The 13314-nt window shown below is 39.8% G+C and overlaps 1 long non-coding RNA gene across 1 annotated transcript; it reads left to right on the forward strand.

The window, feature by feature from the left end:
• The first annotated feature begins 634 nt into the window (after positions 1 to 634).
• On the forward strand, positions 635 to 3602 carry LOC133115302 (uncharacterized). The gene is made up of 2 exons (XR_009705621.1): positions 635 to 3020; positions 3209 to 3602. It is a non-coding gene; the product is annotated as an uncharacterized LOC133115302 (long non-coding RNA).
• The last annotated feature ends 9712 nt before the right edge of the window (positions 3603 to 13314 follow it).

Genomic DNA, 13314 nt, shown 5'->3' on the forward strand with positions numbered 1-13314 from the left:
AGTTTGCAGAGAATGGTACGAAAAACAAAAATCATCCAGGGAGCAACAATATTGCAGGCAGAAATGTTTGTTAATGAGTATATACATTCAGTGAGCACTTTATTAGGTATTTATTAGTCTTATTGTTTCTGTTCTGTTCTGCTTGGCCATCTACTTAGATGTTTGATGCATTGTGTGTTCAGTGATGCTCTTCTGCATACCACTGTCACCTTCCTATCAGCTTTGACCAAAGTCAGATCACAGTTCTTCTTCTTTCTGATGGTTGATGTGAACATTAACTGAAGCTCCTGACACATATCTGCATGGTTTTATGCATTGCACTGCTGCCACATGATTGGCTCGTTAGATAATCGCATGAATAAATAGGCGTACCGGTGTTCCTAATAAAGTGCTCAGTGAGTATATGTATACGTTTGTGTGCTAGGTCATTACCCTCTTTGATTCAAACCATACATTTTTGATTGTCCTGGAGTTTGGGATTGTCTTTGCAAATCAATAATTATACAAGGCATATGTACATACTTGTATATTTCATCTTTACAATAATATTGTCAGAAAATGCAAGGTTATGTTGTTACATAACATGAAACACATCTACATATCATACACACATTGATATGGCTGGATAGATATTTTCCAGCAAAAAAAGTCCTGTCGCTAGCTCTGATACATAGGCTACCTTGATAATATTTTATTAAATATGTTTTTTTGGCAAATACAGGATATAGTACATTTTTATCTGTTCAAGGATAAATATTTTCATATGTAGTCATTAATTTAGAACAAAAGCACAGTAATCAACTTTCTATATTATTTCCACTGTCACTTTATTAACAATTCATTTCCAGTGGGCTTATCTTAATGGCCTAATTACTGATTGAGCCATCTTACAATCTTTCATCAAACTGCAATTCATTGTGGTCTGCTGGCAGGCAACAACATTAAGGAAAATAAGGTATAATCTCCAAATACAAGAGTCTGATACCTGAACTGTGTGATTTAACAACCTGCCTTGTATTATTGCACATACCTATGTTATAAAGTCTTGAGGAAGAATATAATCTGGTGTCGGAGGTACACTGTAAACTGTACATTTGCTGTTTAGAATGCCAGTACTGTATGTATAGGCTCTGTGTTGACCAACCAGCCAGTCCCACGTAAACACTCAAGTGTAATCCAAGAGTCATGTGGCACTGGAATATGGAACATTTGTTGGCTGGTGGGGGCAGGCGTTATTTTGAAAAGAATGGTAGTTTCCATCAACGTACAAACGCTTTTTTCCTGCTATTGTGCCACTGGCTCTTGAAGGAAATCCGCCCATATCTTTTCTCAACTTTGTCCCAAATTTGATTTATGGTGAAAACAAGTATTAGTTAACAGAGCTTGCCTGGAAGTTCAGTAAAGTGTGCTTCATATCACAACCCAGCATACTGCATCATTTGGTGTTGACACACTCCTGAGAATATTTTTGTATATTTCAATTAGCAAAACATGCAGTTTTTTATTCTGACATTTATTATGTCAGTACGCAAACTACGCCTTATACTCACACACATGCACGTACACTCAAGACCGACATTTTTTTTTCATGCCGTAGCCTACGTCAGTGAATGAAATTGCTTAACAACACACAAACCGCAAGGAAGCTATGACCTCATATCCTAGGTATAGGAAGATAAGATAAAAAAAAATCTAACACAATGTGGAATGGTTAAAAAAAAGATTTAAAAAAATTCCACCAAGGCTAGATATTTCCACAGAAGGCCTCAGAAGAGGAAGGGCATGTGATTGGTCATGTGATGTGGGCAGCAATTGTGCAAAAGCGGTGGCTCCACAATATACAATACAGTATGCCTCTTAGGCCTCATGCTATGGGCGGTCAGTTTTTTCCCCATCTCTTTTTGTTCTTGTACAGCTGGACCAGCACCAAACAAACAAGCAAACAAACAAACACAAGCAGGTCACACGTCCTGCGATATCTCCTTTCAATGTCCACATTTTGTTTCCAAGTCCTTTTTTAGTTGTTTCTCTTATTGTTGTTTCACTTCTTGCCACTTAATCACTTAATTGTTTTCCTTTTGAAAACCTGCCTGGTAAAATAAAACAATATCACAAAAAAAGCAATATCACAAAAAATGTAATGTAATAATGCTTGCATGTAATGTAATGTAATAATGCTTGCATGTATGTGTTTGTGTGTTTTTATTGCAAAGTGAACTGGAAACATTTAAATGGCACGCAGGGTAATTATGTGAGAATAAGGTCATTTATACATCAGGTGTGAAGGGGCCATTGACTGAATATGGCCAAGAACAAACTTTTCTTGAGAATTCAATTCTAACTGATGTTATTTTCCAGAAAGTGTCAAACTCATTCCCAAGCTTCCAACATATGCACTTGATAAACTGTTCTTATGATGCAAATTACTGATATTTATTCCAGAGAACAGCTGCTCTATTCCCAATTTAATGTCCTAAATGCAAATTATGTCTTTTTTAATATGGATCATCAGCATCATTTTACTGCTGTCAGCATCAGCAGTGACGCATATGAAATCTTTTCCAGATTTACTGAAGAGATTATTTGGCGCTAATTCCTCTTGAGATCTCAGCTGTGCTTATGTTAAAGGAGGGGGAACTTACTGAAAACCTCAGGCTGCTGTGGAACACACAGCTGTCCTGATCCGTCCTCCCCAGGCACGTGCGGGGGGGGGGCTTCAGGCGCTCATGCACCTGCTCCTTTTACAGTGCCTCATGAGCCTCTTCATTTGATAAAAAATAAATAAAAAAAAGGTTTAAGCACTCACTGAGCACTATATTATGCTTGTGAATGCAAATATTTAATCAGCCAATCATGTGGCAGCAACTAAATGTATAAAAGCATGCAGATGTGGTCAAGAGGTTCTGCTGTTTTTCAGACAAAATGTCAGAATAGGGAGGAAATGTGACTTTTACCAGTGACTGATTGTTGGTGCCAGACAGTTTCAGTATCACAGGATTTGCTGATTTTCACGCACAACAGTCTCTAGAGCAGAGATCACCAATCCTGGTCCTGGAGAGCTACTGGGTCTGCTGGTTTTCTCTGTTACTCTGCACTTAATTAATCAATTAGAGCAGATGATTGCACAGCTAATTCACCTCAACTGGTTACCCGGGTCTCAACGGGGTGCTGATTTTAAGGTGAAAACAAAAACCAGCAGACCCAGTAGCTCTCCAGGACCAGGGTTGGTGACCTCTCTGTTGGTTTGCAGAGAATGCCACCAAAAACCAAAAACATCCAGTGAGCAGACGTTCTATGGGAAGAAACACTTAATAAGAGTGATCAGAGGAGAAATGCCTGACTGGTCGAAGCTGACAGGAAGGTGACAGTAATGCAAATAACCACACATTACAACAGTTGTATGCAGAAGAGCATCTCTGAACACACAATGTATCAAACCTCTAAGTGGATAGGCTACAGCAGCAGAAGACCAATAAGTTAAAAAAGTGTAATAAATACCTCATAATTCACTCACTGAGTGTCTAGATTTTTTGTAATTATTGTAGCTGTCATTCATTTTCATTCATTAATTTTTGGCAAAATAAAGTCTGTACAACAACTGGTCTCTGGGTTGGTGTGCCATTTTCTCACTTTGAACACCCTTCCCTCCAAAGGTATCTGCATAGCCCTGGTCCTCACCCATGTCTAGCCATACGCAACAGCATTAATAAGTGTAAGAGCAATCAAAGATCCAAAACCTGAAGACAAAGATGGACCGTGAGTAACCACATCAGGAAAATGTTTGGGGTCTTGAATATAATAAGAATGTAAAATGAGGTGAAACATGGTGTGGTCAAATAGATGTTAATTTAGACACTTTTGAATGGCATTAACATTTCCACAGATAAAATGAGCCTTCAGAAACCCATCCATCCATCCATTATCTTAACCCGCTTATCCTGAACAGGGTCGCAGGGGGGCTGGAGCCTATCCCAGCATACATTGGGCGAAAAGCAGGAATACACCCTGGACAGGTCGCCAGTCCATCGCAGGGCACACACACCATTCACTCACACACTCATACCTACGGGCAATTTAGGCTCTCCAATCAGCCTAACCTGCATGTCTTTGGACTGTGGGAGGAAACCGGAGTACCCGGAGGAAACCCACGTAAACACGGGGAGAACATGCAAACTCCGCACAGAGAGGCCCCGGCCGACGGGGATTCGAACCCAGGACCTACTTGCTGTGAGGCGGCAGTGCTACCCACTGCACCATCCGTGCCGCCCTGCCTTCAGAAACATTCAAAACAATTCTTATTTCATATGATATAACACATGCTTTAGGTTGTAACTTGTTTCATGAAAAATCTACGCGATCTACAGCATGTAAAAAGTTAAACTTCATTTAAATGCATATTTTCTCAAGACCCAGATCATTTTAGTTACCTCTCTATGCATGCTTCTGCACTTCTTTGTAAGAGGAAAATCAGAAAGGGCGTGCTCATTGTTGTGGCTATCTAAACTCTCAGTTAAATACCTTCCACCTCCCTCAGGCGTTTGGGCAGGAGTGTGAGCTGAATAAGCGATGCACTGTCTGAAAAAGCCTTCTTGGTTCTGGGTGTAAATGCTCCGGTCCTGCTGCGGTGGCTTATGAAGTCGCGGCTGTCACTCACGAGCAGGGCCCTGATAATGGGGCGCTTGTACACAGCGGCTGCTAAGGGTGGTGAGTCGCATTGGGCCTAGTGATTCACCCATGAGTCACGGGCCGGGCCGGGGACATGCTATAGCTCTCTCTTGGTGTTGGGAGGCCTAATGGGGGTGGGGTGAAGGTGGCGGTGGTCGGGGTGATCTGGGAGGTCTCGCTGCGGGAGAATACAACGGACTGCAAAACTATTCACCCCCTCTGTGTTTTTTTCATTTTACTACCGTATGCCGCAGATTTCAAATTGCGATTTGTTTTAATTTAAGATGTGCTTTTTTTATTTTATTTAAGATGCCCTCTATTCCATCAAAGTTCAATGAATGTTTGTGTGGTTTTATGAAATGCATTTTGAAGTCTTTTTGTGCCACATTAAAATGTAAAAACTCAGAGGGAATACTCTTAGAATCCTCTGTACTCTGTATGTTTGAGTCATCACATCTTGCCACTTAACCAAACTTGAAAGTGTCTTATAAGATTCAAAAAGAATCATACAGTGAAACTCCAAAAGTACACTCCCCCTCAAATGGCCCAGTAAGATGAGTATATCCAGGGTTTGAGTTTGGCCAGTTCACTTGACCCAAAGTAACCTGGAGCAATCCAGCACTGTGTTAGTCAGTCAACACTAATGTTTCCCCAGGCTCAGTACAGCCCATATGTGATTTGTTTAAAGATCAAGCATTGTCTATAGGTTACATGCCCTTGAACCTTTTTTACACTTTTCTACATGCCCTACTCCACATTCACTCTCAAAGTGGGCATTTTGTGTCATAATTCTGTGGTGGTGATTACATTTTCAGACATTTTCCTCTGCAATGTTAAATTGATATGTATACATGATTGCTGGACACATTGGCATTCATCCAATATAAATGAGATGAATGAGCTCGGAGCCTTGTGGTACAATAAGAACACAAGTGAAATAATTTCATTCAACTAGTACTTACAATAGTTTAGCACTTATGTCTTACTTATTTCCTGATTATTCATGTCTCAGTGATTTCCTGTCTACATGCTCAGATAGTGCACAATGCTTTTTGGTCAAGCTCTTTTGAATAAGGCAACATGCCACTAGTGTGTTTTAGGCATGTTATTCTGTTTATACTTTTATTTATATTGCACATGGGAGCAGTAGGTTTTGTTTCCCACCTGAATTCTTTGCTCATATGTATAAACATTTAATATTTAATTGATAATGAAAAAAGACTCAAGGCACTCTTCTCTGTTATAGATATTAAAAATGCCTTTATTGATGTGACATATCCACAAAGGAAATTATATTGAGAAAAAAAACAAACAGGTTGTAAATACCTACATGTTTCAGTTTACTTAGCCTTCATCAGAGTATGACACAACATGTTACAAACAATTAGCAGGATCAATCGATATCCAGGTCTAATGGAATTAAGTCAGCATTCTTTATTCAGGCCATAAGCCTTAATTGTCCACTAAAAGGCAATTAGGGAAACACCACTTGTATTATATGTAATATTTAACTGTAAAACTGGTGTATTAAAATACATGAAAAATAATTGAATGTTAAACATCTAATATATTCTTGTATCACACTAGGTTACGTCACTAGCATTTCTACTGTGACAAGATGTGTGGCTGCCAACAGAAAGAAAAAGATCGGATAATAGATCCAATTTGAATTATGGATAATCTGGTCTCATAGAAATATTTAAGCATTAACCTCTTACAGTAATTTCATATTTGGTCGGGTAGGCACTCATAAGGCACCCCAGGAGTTCAGTCTATCACCCCATGGTAATTGTGGGTGGTCGGATGGGGCAGTTTTTGTTCTGGGTCAGGGTGGTGGAAGTGTCAAATGTAAAGGGTGAACTTCGAGTGACTGGGGAAAAACCGATGGTGAAGAAATGAAAGAAGCAAACGACCACATGGGAGTGAAGGGCAGGGTTGGGGTTAGATTCTCTCCTCTCCCCTGTTATCAGTCAGAAGTTTGGAATTAATTTGTCAGACACACCATGATATTAAACCCCAAATGTCAATCATCCGCCCCATCCCTCCGCCCACACTAATGGTTCCCAGACCCTGCAGATTCCACCGCCCCCATCCAGAAGTTTTAGATATGTTTTTTATTTTATTCTTCTTTGTTATTTTAAAAAAATGTCCGAAGTGGAAGTGGAAATCCGCAGCACTCCAGCCAGTGAGTCAGTCAGCCGGGAAAACAGCACTGGGAATCTTCAGGAGTAAGAGCTGGAAAACCACATAAGAATTCCACAGGAGTGAGGGAGTTCTGTTTTCCATAAATCAAACTGCACATGTTTTTTATGTATACATAAACTACCACTTTGTAGTTATGGACCTATGGTGAGGAAATATGTGTAATATGCCTGTGTCTGTGTTTGTGCTACTAACTGCAACAAATGACTTTTAACATGTGTGTTTCTGTGCTATTTTTTATGTTTACTGAGAACTTATGAGTTGGGACATGTGTATTTCCCTTGGTTGTATAATTACTTACCATCATTCTAGTTTACCCTTATTCTGTTTCTTCTTGTATGTACGTGTAGACAGTAGGTGTATGTGTATGTGTGGTGCACATGTGTCTAGAGCGGGTGTGTATAGGGTTTATGCATACAGTCTATATTTCTGATTTTGTACATAGGGTGTGTTTGCATGTCTGTATGTGTGTTTGTTTGTGAAAACATGCTCGAGAAACAGGGAGGAGTAGTAGAAAGAGAGAGGGAGAGATGGAGAGAGGGAATCAGCAGGCCTGTCCTATTGAGTGAGAGGGCCAGAAGCAGGCTCTATAGGGGGATTTGCGGCTGCTTTTGTTTTAACACAATGTGTGTTTGTGACTGACGAGGGGCAAAGTGCCCTTGGCAGCAGCTGGCAGCAGCCCCCACAATCCAAGCTGACACATGACACAGCAACCACGGCAACCCTGCCACTATCCTGTGAGCCAATGGCAGCTGCGTACTGAATACCACAGCAACACGTGTGCCCTCTCCTCTGCAACACGGGGAAAAGAAACACTGTATTCATGGATTTAAAATTGTCTTCATTTGATGATGATTCAACAGTGCTATTATAATTATTATTAGTCGTAAACTGAAATGGCTATTTTTAATAGCAGCAGTATTACTAACGATTGCATTAATATAGGAATTAAGATCAACTGGCCCACCCATTTTTTGTAATTAAATTTTGCAAATTAATTAAGGTCAGCCACCTTAAGCTGAATACATAATGTACGTTTTGAAGAAAGATCATGTTACAACTGTAAAATGTGCATAACTGTTATAAAGAATAGTTCACAAATGTGTTGATGAGCGCTCTCAGTGCATGCAGGTTCATGTCTGATTCCTATCATTCAATTTGAATTATTCACAAGTTTCGAATTTCGTCTTTTCTAAAGCCGTTTGACCACTGTAAACTTACACCAGCTGCTGGCAGACAGTCTGATAAATCTTCTTCTGTTTCAAAAGGGAAGCCGCCTCAACTTCAAAAATGGGAAAAAAACAAAACAAAACAGTGGCAAGCGCTTGGAGTAGCAGCAAGAGCTGGGGGCTAGCAGCTGGCGCTGCTTTTTCCTTCTTTAAAATTTTTATATGGCGAGTGTGTGCGGGCTGCTGATCATAATTCGATACGCCTGACTACAAAAAAGGGTGACTGCGCTAACTGTGGATGAGGTATTCAAAACCAGCCGACCGAATCGAAGGGAGTTGCCGCCAAAAGAAAAAGTGATGACTCACTGAGCTTCCCAAAACTCCCCCTTCTTCCCTCTTTACGGGAACAGGAATGTGTTTTTTTTTTCCCTCGTCTTTTTTGACAGGCACGGGGTCAGCGCTGAGTTAATGCTTGTCTGTGTGGCCGTTTAATCTTCGCGTGGGCGTGTAGGCTCTAACTATTGCCAATAGCCTGTCGCGAGTTTTCAGCACGAGGATACTGAGCGTGCACTCTGTGAGCGAGACAAAACTTGCTTTGTTCTGTGCCAAAAGGGCACGGCTACTGGTTGATTTATGTGTTTTTGGTTGTGTACTGTTCATTTAATTAATTTCTGAAGGGGTTAATCTTGTTAAAAGCAAATGTTATTTTTAAAAATTTATGTTATGACCGTTGGACCATATGACTGTTTATGTAGCCTTTTTAAAAATTGTATTATGGAGTGTGCCAGGGTGGTAAGGAAGAAAGCCTGGGGAAATTATGAGAATTTGTAGCGATGATTGTGTCTTCAGATCAATGGATAATTAGCTAATGCGCATTCATTTTGTTCCTCCCTGTCACACTTGACTGATAAGTAACACAGTCTCCCAAGTCTACACCGAGGCCAAGGCAGTTCAAAGGACAGAGATGCCTTTGGACAGGCTGTGGAAAGTTCCTGACTCTTTTTTTTTTTTTCTCTGCTTGTTTTTGGTCTCTCTCTTCTTTGCCAAGGGGTTTTCCAGCCAGGGTTGGCTGTTTTGACAAGAACCCATTTCATGAAGAACGTTCAATCAGACAAGCTCAATAGTTTGCTCCCGGTGTAAAAAAGGATTAAACCGGGACTGGAATGGACAGAGAAGAACATCGTTATTACATCGATTGATACACTTCCATACGATACAAGTCCCTGACAGCCCAGGGGCAGAATGGTGTGAGGTTAAAATAGAAATATATGAAGGGGCAAAAAAATCCTAAAAGAAACTGAGTGTCAAAAAAACATTATGTTGTATATTATGGGCTGTCTGAAATGGCAAACCACACATTACACTCATTAACATGTTACAAATGTTAGAACTTTCAACCATTTGTGGCTAGATTGATGTACAACTTCACTGAAATGTTTTAATTTGCTTTCTTTTGTTGTAGAATTAGTAGAAAGTCAGCTGTCCTAAGTAGCTGATGTTCTTGCTCTCAATGTGACTCTTATCTTTGTATTCTCTGATGAGTATGATGTAATGGGTGTTCATGTGTGCACAAGTTGTGTGACCTGTATCCAGCTGTTGAAATTTGGGTAAGTTCCAGAGTTAAGTATTTCTATGGATACTAAAGAAACACATACAGGCCCCTGTATGTGATGTAATGCAGTTATTAAACAAGCCAGGCTTGGCAACAGTGCATATCAGCCAAAATGGTACCAAGGAATTATGGGAAGGGTTTGGTGAGGTAATCCACCCATAACTGGACTTCTGCTTACCCAGAGGGGTGGGGGAGTTCATACAGGAAGAATCACTGAGAATGAAGAGGGCAGTAAACATTTATTAGTGTCAAGTCTGCCTCTAATCTGTTTTTTTTATTTATTAATTGATCTGTTCTGTTAATTTATTCTTGATAAAACGCTTTGTGTTTCTCTAAGGTGAAATGTGCTGTATGAATAAATAAAGGTTGAAAGAGTTGAAATCTTGCCACTACTATGTGAAGAAGAAAGGGACAACTTCCTGTGTGATCAGCCCCATGACCATGTCACAAAGGATCTTTGGCTTGCCACAGAACAGTTCCGTGGGACTAACCCACAGAAAATAATTAGGCTTCTCAAAATGATGCTTTGTCATCCATTTAAAGAGACAAGCGTGAGATGGTTCCCTAGCCTATAATGTCTTTTCATCAAACAATTCTTTAAACACATTTCAATTCACTTATTGCAGCGTGGGTTATTTTGGGCCTTTTTCCATTTTTTGGGAAATGTGATTTTTTCAGTTACAGTTATGGTTATAGTCAGGCCAGGGTTAGGGTTAGCATTAGGGTTAGGATCAGGGTTACAGTTATGGTTATAGTCAGGTTAGGGTTAGCATTAGGGTTAGGGTTGGGCTTCAGGTTAGGTTTAGGAGTCAGGAGTAGGGTCAATTTGAAACAAAAAACCTATTTTGCATTTTTTGGACAAAGGGCCATAATGTTATGTATTTTGCTAATTTCCACTGATTAGCATTTTTCGTTATTATTCAATTATTAATAATTGTTAGGTTATTAGGTAAACATGATCTCTGTGAAGAAAATGCCATTACACATTTTTATTTACATTTTTTGCATCTTTCTTATGTATTTTGTCATTTTCCACTTAAAAATCATTTTTCATCATTAATTTCTTCAAACATTTTTATTTATTTATTCCAGAATGGTTATGAACAAATCATGATAAATTATCCATATTGTTAAAAAAATTTTTTTTTGGAATGCTGGAATGCATTTTTCAGCAGAAATTCCTTCAAGCACATTTATTTCAGCATAGAAATTAGAAACATGATTCTCTATGTATCTGTATCAAAAAATTGCATTGTAAAATGTGTAAAAATTTTGGCTATGGATACAAATTTTGCATTATGTCATTTTCCATATACATTTATTTTTCATTATAGATTTCTTCAAATTGTAGGCATTTTTTTAGTTCCTTTATCCAAAGGGCTGTACAATTGATGCTTCTCATTCACCCATTCATACACACACTCACACACCCATGCACCAATGGCGACTGGTTGCCATGCAAGTTGTCTTGCTCAGGGATACTTTGACACACCCAGGGTGGGATCAAACCGGCAACCCTCCAACTGCCAGATGACTGCTCTTACCGCCTGAGCCAATGTCGCCCTTGAAACACGTTGTCATTAATTTATTTCACCATGTCTTTGACTGAACCATGATTCTTTATACATCTTTTTAAAAATGTTTCATCATTATAACATTTTCCATGATTTTTGGACAAAATACTTATTTTCTTCCACTAAAATGTTCAAAGATTTATTGAACCATGATTATGACTGAAACATATCTATCTGTATGAAAAATATATAACACATATATACAAATATAACACATTTCTATTAATTTATTTCATTATGGTTTTGAAGTTAATATGATTTCCGGTCCAGCTGAATTTTTGGACATAAACTTTTATGTCTCTTGCCGTTTCCATGGAGATGACTTCCTATAAATCTTAATCAAAAATATATAAATATATATTTTTTTCCCCTCAGAATTCTGAGGGCTAGGTTTAGGAAAATGGTACATTTTATGGTTGTGGCAGCATTGGGCTTATGTTTTAGACACTGAGTTATGGTGCATGTTTTCTACTATCAAGTAACAAATGCTCCATCTGCACATTTCATCGACTGTGTGTGTAAAGCAGTGGCCATGTGTGAGAAGTGTAGCCCTTGCGTAATGGCGGTGTGTCACAGGTATGGACTGAGGCCTGCCTGACTCTGCCCAGCAGGAGAGAGAGTAAAGTCACAGCACGATGGGGAGTGGAGAATTCTGCGGAGCTGCATCTGCACAGTCAGTGTGAAGGCTGGTGCCTGTTCCCAGATGTTCCTCTCATGCCCTGGGGTGACCCTGTGGTCTCAGCAGCGGTGGTGGAGGAGCAGCCTTGCGACCCCCAACCCCTCCTAGAGGGAAGTCCCTCCGGTGTCCTGCGAAACGCCGCTGCCCGATACGAGCTGACAGGTCCGGCTGTGGACTGTCCCCTCTCCAGCCCTCGCACCCTAACCCGGCACACTCCCCTCCCAGGCCTCCCGGTCGCAAGGCGAGTGACCTTCCCCACGGAGAGAGGGAGCCGTGGCAACAAGGCCTGGCGAAAGAACAACACCCGAGTGATGGACAACCTCATTACATTCACTTCAGTGCCTTGTGGACACTTCACCCCACTCTGGGGCCAATTCCACTTCAGTTCAGGAACTTTTCTTAAGTGGTCAAAAAAAATTAAACTCATTTTCAGTTAATTTCCTGAATTAACTGATCTAACATGTTAATGACCCCCAAGCCTGGTTACAAATCACCTTATAGATCAATGATCACATTTGTCTTCAGGATGACTGTTAGACATTGAACATATGCCAAAGCAATTACTTTTATTACTTTCATGTTTTTATTTAATTACTTTTATATGTGATCATTTCAGTTCTAATGTAACTGTCTACTGTTGGAAGATGTTTGCTTTTGTGGTCCATTCACATACTTTGAATGCATTTGGCCTGATGACAGAAGCATCTGGAAAACAAAAATATACATTTATTAAGCAGAAGAGAAACAGAAGGGTAGCATAACCAAGGAAGCAAACAGGGAGCAAACAGGGAGCAGGCTGAACTGTAAAAACAAAGGAAACACAGAAAAGTTCAAGCGTCTTTGGCCGCAGGCTGCAATACATCCATCATCCTTCATCTTAACCCACTTATCCTGAACAGAGTCACTGGAGCCTATCCCAGCATACATTGGGCGAAAGGCAGGAATACACTCTGGACAGGTCGCCAGTCCATCGCATGGCCCCCATACCATTCACTCACAAACTCATACCCACGGCAATTTAGACTCTCCAATCAGCCTAACCTGCATGTCTTTGGACTGTGGGAGGAAACCCATGCGAACAAGAGGGTCTGCTGCGGTAAATATATAGTCTAAATGATCAGCATTTTGGCATATGTAAGGTCTTCATAAGAGTGTAATACTTGACTGTATTTGCACAATTGCAAAAACTCATTATGACCATTATGTAACTGTCAAAATAGGAATTAATAAATGTCAAAAAAAGGACATTATGTAAATCACAGTCACAATGAATCAAATTATCGATCATAGAAATTCCTGCTATTTCTCCACATAATTCTCATGTTTTCTCTTTTTTTCCTTTTTGTATACTAATGGTCTCAGTGCTACAGCATACTTCCCAGAGAAAAAAACAGGTATATTTTACATATGGAT

This window comes from Conger conger, chromosome 16 (genome assembly GCF_963514075.1).
Source record: "Conger conger chromosome 16, fConCon1.1, whole genome shotgun sequence".
NCBI classification, from domain to species: domain Eukaryota; kingdom Metazoa; phylum Chordata; class Actinopteri; order Anguilliformes; family Congridae; genus Conger; species Conger conger.